The sequence below is a fragment of the Macrobrachium nipponense genome, chromosome 38 (genome assembly GCF_015104395.2).
Source record: "Macrobrachium nipponense isolate FS-2020 chromosome 38, ASM1510439v2, whole genome shotgun sequence".
In the NCBI taxonomy this organism is placed as follows: Eukaryota; Metazoa; Arthropoda; class Malacostraca; order Decapoda; family Palaemonidae; genus Macrobrachium; species Macrobrachium nipponense.
This window is the reverse complement of record NC_061098.1, coordinates 892269-899768: the sequence shown is the minus strand read 5'-3', so window position 1 is coordinate 899768 and position 7500 is coordinate 892269. Positions and strand designations below refer to the sequence as shown.

Below are 7500 nucleotides of genomic sequence, written 5' to 3'. Positions count from 1 at the left end.
TGTTGAAAACAAGTCGTTGACAAATGTCGAAAATAAGTTTTCAACAAGTGTTGAAAACAAGCCGTCAACAAATGTTGACAAATTGTCTTCGATAATTGTTGAAAACAAGTCGTCGACAAATGCTGAAAATCATTGACAAATGTTGAAAACAAGTCGGTCAACAAATATTGAAAACAATTTTTTGACAAATGTTGAAAACAATTCGTCGACAAATGTCAAAAGCAAGTCGCCAAAAATTTTTTTAAAACAAGTCGTCCACAAATGTTGAAAACAAGTCGCTGACAAAAGTTGGACAATTGTATGGAACACTCATTTGACCAATCAGGGAAGCCCAACCTAATGCAAGAAGGTCTTCTTTCTCGCTGACGTGTCGGAGACGGGATCGTGTCGTGTGGACTACGTTTTTGTGTACCTGTGATCTAAAACAATGTATCTGACATGTCCAAAGAGTCTTTCCAACAATTACCTAACTTATCTCCGACATTATCACATTAAAAAGTCTCAAATCTGTCGCATTTATGTTTGCAACACTATCACTATATTCTTCCCCCAAACAATTCGGCATCACACACAACTGTCTAGTTTTGACGAGTATATATTTGTATATACGATCTGACAAGTCATTTTTTTTTGCTTGACATCAAAAGGGTTTTAGACGACCAACCAATTATTGCACAGTCACTGTATTCAAGCATCATGAACTTGTTTCTTTTTATGATCGATTTGTCGCATATTTACACTTTCCAACTTGCTCCCTCATCTGACAAAAAAATATTAGCCACAAACAATTGTAAACATACAGAGATTGAACAGAAATGTCAAGAAATGTTTTCACGTACATATTCATTCGATCCTTACATAATTGATAAACAATTCCACACATCATTCACAAAATTCTATAAATAGAAAAACAAAAGACTAAAATTTCAACTTTAATCACACCACATGAAGAAAACCGGCTTCCTATGTAAGGTCACACACAATATCTCCACCGGGAGTTCCGCTGGATAGACTGGGTCCCCTTGTATCTGTCAGCCAATAGCAAGCACCCTCTCAGGTTCCAGGAACAAGGACCACCCCTCGACCGGCAAGTCTAGGGCTCCTGGAAGATCTCACAAAAATGACTCCGGTTGTCCAGAACCCACCTCAAGGGCATGTGGCCGAGTATAACTCGATCACAATGCACTAGATGAACCCGGTCTGGAAATCGCCGGTATTTTCTGGTTGGCATCAACGAGGGACTTGAGTCAGACGGCCTTACCTTTCTGTTCCTTTCTTATGCTTGGGGAAACTTGGGAAGATGTCCCTAAACATCCCTAAATGGAGAAAGGAATCTTTCTCGCCATGTTTTGCTAGTGTTGCCATATTCCTTGCATTGTTTTTTTAACCACCTTTCAAATGCGCGTAAGATTATTCCTAGGAAAAATTAACTTTCCTACCACGTCGACATAACAATAAATATTCACTACAAGCTCTCCATTAAGAGTTGATGCTTGGTATCAAATTCCTTTATAGAGGATTGGAATTTCTTCCAGTTATGGTAGGATAGCGTATGGATTTTTTAAAAATAAAAGCTTTAATGTACGTAACATAAACTGAAAAATGAAAGGTTGTGGTTGTTTGAATCCATTGTATATAAAGAACATATCAAGACGGATTTACACAATTTACTCCGAGATTTCTTAAATAATACTCCAAAATAAATCTGGGCGAATAAAACTTTTCTTCAATAATAATAATAATGTATACCTGTTGACGACCCCAGCCTGTCCCTGATAACCAGTTTGCTTTTGATAACACCAGCCCGCCCGAAATTTCCGTTGACGACCTACAGCACGATGAACATTGGACAGCTGCTTTATAATACCAGCGTGCCTGAAAGACAAATCATAAGGAGAATTGAAAGAATATTGTACAAAATCAATTCTGTGAATTCTGCCATTATTTTTAATAAAATAATAATAATAATAATAATAATAATAATAATAATAATAATAATAATAATAATAATAATAATAATAATAATAATAATGCGAGGAAATCATCCCTGTTGGAGACCTATTACTCTTAAGGGAAAGAAAGTTCAGATGGACTAGATAGATAGATAGATAGAGAGAGAGAGAGAGAGAGAGAGAGAGAGTGTGTGTGTGTGTGTGTGTGTACGTACATAAAGATAATGACTTTTGCCGCACAGGCAAAAGGTAGCCAGTAATTATTCGAAAAGACATTTCAGGACGAGTAAAGACGACTAAATAAGACATAATTAAAGTAATGCCTTCGTCGATGTCTTACTTTCTGAGTCAGTAAACAAGAGAAGAAGTGTCTTCCAGCACGCAACGGGAACACTTAAAGCTTCGTTCTCACTAAATTGATCTTCCAGCACGAAAGTGTGCTACAGGATCCATCAAGAGTATTTTGAGGAGGAAAGAAGTTCAAAAATTGGGCAAGAGAAAGCAGCAATCATCGGCTGCCACGCGATGCATAAATTACCGAATTCCTGGAATCCAATAAGCGAAGGACGAGGCTAAAGGATCGAGCAGAGGAATAAGATCTACTATCTTCTTGCTTGTTAACATTTGAAGGAGCTTGCACTATCTTAAATGTAAGATAGTGCTTTCACGAATACCCTTAATAAGGGCAGGTTGTTAACTTCCACTTGGAAGAAATTTATTTATAATTTATCATTTATTTATTTATTTTTGCTTGACTTTCAGTGACACTTGATTTCTGTGGCGCTGGGATACACAGGTAACAATGCATATTGGAATAGGCGACAGTAATGGAGCCAAACATATATATATATATATATATATATATATATATATATATATATATATATATATATATAAATGAATACAATAGAACTTGCTAGTGAACTTCACATATACTATTTACTATTGCATAGGTGAAGCTAGTATGTTTGTTTATGAGGAAAATATGCAACATTATCTTGCAATAAAACGCATAAGCATCGAAGTCTACATAGTTAACAATACACATATGCCCAGTCACACACCTACGTATACGTATAGATAGATATTCATTCCAATTTTTCTTTTAGATAGATATTCATTCAATTTTTTCTCTTCCACTGAAATCCGTGAATGTCAGTGGAATCATAACAAGGTCATTTCTGATTATAAAAATTCCCATTCCACAAAGACCCACAAATCCAACAGTCAGGGGCCCCCTCTAAATAAACCAAAACAGTTTTGTGCAAAAACTATCTGCGGCCCCCTTTAAATAAACCAAACAGTTTTTGTGCAAAAACAAAACTATCTAATATTCTATCAACAATAACTTACTGATAGAAGAAAATATACTATACTTAAGGATCTTACCACTTCACGTCATACTCTGATTGTATCACATAAACGTGGATTCCAAAAAGAGAAAGCAAAAAAAATGGAAGAATGAAAAGAAAGCTGAAGATTTCCACAGGAAAAGATGCCTTCGACGAAGAAGGTCTTGCATGAGATAAAGAACTGCATCTTGCTGTTATCAATACGTGAGACTGAACTGCAGTTTATTTATTTATTTATTTATTTTTTTTTTAGAAAATGCATCGACCAACGCATCTGAAGGAATGTTTAATAGTGACGACTTGTTAATCAAGTTCGCGCAGAATGAACCTCAGATAGTTTCCAGCGCTATCATCCGTGGTGGGTGAGATGGATGTTCCAGGACTGGATACCGAAGCTGTCTGAAGACTCAAATCGAGCGGGGGAGTCCACGCCTGGAAGGGAGGGTTTCAATAATTCAATGAGTCTCGTCTGGAGTAGTCTGGAGTTCTTGGTCCATTTATCAGCTTTCAGATATTTATCTGTTATTATTTTTTTTTTTTTTTTTTTTTTACTAAAATGATTATCTGGTGCATGTATGTTATATGTATGTATGCATGTATATATACTATATATATATATATATATATATATATATATATATATATATATATACCTCTATATTTATATACATATACACGCACGCACATAGGCGCGCGCACACACACAGATATATATATATATATATATATATATATATATATATATATATATATATATATATATATGACCCCGACCTGGGTCGCATGGGTCTCTTAAGTTACTATGGGTCATGCAGAAATCAAACGCTCAGTGATTAATTTAACACCAGTCTTATATTCTGATGAATTTACACAAGGGCCCGAGTGAAATTGTACTTAATATCTATAGTACCGGCGAGGTTGAGACCGAGCGGGGAAACCGGCAGAGGGCACAAGGGGGAACTGCATATCCACCCATTTGACTGACCGATGGCTAACTGCCTTCCTCAAGGGGAAACCTTGGCATTCTCTCCCTTTCCTCTACCCCCCACAACCCCCGATGTTTTCCTTGGATGTGATTGGCTCCGGCACCCCTCCTTAGGTCTACTGACCAATGGGTGCCAATATAGGTGACGCCTAGGACCAACGAACTTTTTTTTGGGGGGTGGGGCTAAAAGTTCATGTTGCCTCTCACCCTCAAATACAATGTCCTTTAATTAGATATTAAAGGACATTGTAGCTCGATATATATATATATATATATATATATATATATATATATATATATATATATATATATATATATACACATATATATGTATGTGTGTAAGAAAATTAAACATGTAATCACGCACATGTGTACATGTGGAGGAATATTACCGATAAGCAACCTTTATATTTCAGGATTTTAACATGAATTATAACCTAAAGATAACATTTCCTGCCTCTTATTTATCAGCGAACTCCGAAGACGACGACAACAGAACGAAAGATATTATTGGAAGGATCCTGTCGATGTTGTTGTTGGGAAAAAATGTGCAAAGTTTCATTACTTTTTCTCGCATACGAATGTGGCCCCAAAATCAGCTGATTCGGAAAACATCATAATACGAGCAAAAAAATTTTTTTTTTTTTTTAAATATCTAATGAAGTATTTTTGTATCATGAGATATCCTTCTGACCAGCACGATTATACTAAGATTAATTAAGCCTCAATTCATTCTAGAAGTATTACAAGTTAATATAGCGAATTTTTATTGTCGCCTTTTTTTAATATTTACCCTAAGATTTAAGAAAGGCAGAAGTATAAAATGGAATTTGATAACCCCCCAACCCCCGCCACTTAATGATGTTTTTGTTTGTTTCGTGAATACAAAAAATTAATATAGCGAGTTTTTACTTTACATCTTTTTTTAACAATTACCCCAAAATTAAAAATTTAGGAAAGGCAGTAATCATAACATTCTTATAAGTTTACCCCCCAAGGACTGAAAAGACAGAACCAATTTCAATACGAAAGCTATCCAAAAGTATCAGGTGCTAATACAGAGCAAAATGCCTTACCATTGACAATTCCAGGCTGAGTACGAAAAAGAGCAATTCACCCCCAATTCGTTATTTTTCGGGACATTCGGAAATTCATGCAAATCAACTTCGTATAGAGACGCCAGAATGACGAGAGGATCACTTGGACTCTGATAATGGCGTTGTTGACTTTAAAAAATAAGAGAAAAAAAAAAGTTTGCTTTTAATTAATCTGCACGGTCGAAATTGAACTGTCAGTCACCACAAACGACATCTATCTCCTACATTTTACGACGTTTAGACAGACACACACACAAACGAACACACACACATACATAAAGATATGGATGGGATGCACAACACTATACAGTTTCAAATATGAAACTTGCATATTTGTGTAACACTATATTTACTACATTTGGCAAATTTTACATAACTTATTACCTAAGTAATATGTAGTCTACAGAATGGAAAACATACTGTATTTACTAACCAAATCCCTCCTAATTATTACTTAAGCAATAAGTTATATGCAAATAGGAGAAACTATAAATTTCATGCATTTGGTCAATTTAATAGTACTTTACTTAAATAATAAGTAGCTTACAGATTAGGAAACTTAAATATTCACTAAGGCCAATTCACTATTACCTATTATTAATCATTAAGTATTTGCAAAACATATATCTACTACACTTGACAAACATAATATTACTTAATTACTTATTACTTAAGTAATAAGTAATACTAAACAAGTCAATGTATATTAAGACCCACTTAACAAACGGAAAATATGATGAAACAAAAAAAAACTATTTCTTTGATTAGCAGTTTTTTTCAAACGTCGTCAGTAATAAGTTAAATAATATCTAGTGTCTTCGTAACCATAATTAATATATTAACAATAACAGAGTAAAACCTGTAAACATATCCAAGTTATTTAAAAATAACAACAACAACAACAACAACAACAACAACAACAACACAAGCAACAACAAAACAATGTGGTAGCATCCCCTTTAATCATAAATTGAGTTGAAAAATGGAAGCAGTTCTCCTAAACGAACAACCGAAAAAGTAAATATATAAATAAAACTGTAAACAAGTAAATACTTAATTGTAAATAAGTAAAAAAGTAAATAAATAAATAAAAACATAAATAAGTAAACAAATAAATAAATAATTAAATAAGTATCAAATAAATAAATCAGCAAAAACAATAGGCAAATCAGTAAAAAAAGTAAGCAAGTAAATAAATACCTATATCAACAAATAAATGTATAAGTAAATAAATTAATAAATACGTATATAAATAAATAAGGAAATAAATAAATCAGGAAGTAAGCAAATAATAAATCAGGAAATACGTAAATAAATGAGTAAATAAATATATAAATTATATATATATATATATATATATATATATATATATATATATATATATATAATAAATATAAATATAAGCAAGTAATAAATAAATAAGTAAACAAATAAATAAATTAGGAAATAAGTAAATAAGTAAAAAGTTAAATGGGTAAGTAAATAAATAAATAAATATACAAACAATTAAATAAGTAAATACAAATAAATAAGAAATAAAAAAACAACTACTGAATTCGGGAATGGCAAACTAGGTCGATGACTCAGTGCCAGGAGAGAGAGAGAGAGAGAGAGAGAGAGAGAGAGAGAGAGAGAGAGAGAGAGGAGAGAGATAAAAAAAAATATATAAAAAAAAAGTGCCATAGATATCCAGCACAAAATCCCGATCTGGAAACCCCATAAGCCTGTAACAAGGTGGCGCTTATGACAGGTCAAATTCCTAAAAGCGGGGTCGATGCACAAACGGGGTCTGTTTATAACGGGGTCCTCCATAATGCAGGAAATGTTTATTCTATTATTAACTTTTTTATTTGTGCTTTTATTATTTATTTATTTACTTATTTATTCATTTATGTATTTATTGTTTTTGTTGATTCAACATTATTACAGCTGTGAATTGATGAGTACTCTATTCGAGTTAGACATAAATCATATATATATATATATATATATATATATATATATATATATATATATATATATACATACGTATATATATATATATATATATATATATATATATATATATGTATATATATATATATATATATATGTATATATATATATATATATAT

General features: G+C 32.6%; 1 long non-coding RNA gene across 1 annotated transcript in view; it reads right to left on the bottom strand.

The window, feature by feature from the left end:
- The window catches only part of LOC135209551 (uncharacterized), a 127532-nt gene that overhangs the window by 49522 nt on the left and 70510 nt on the right, over window positions 1–7500 (bottom strand). The window lies entirely within an intron of this gene.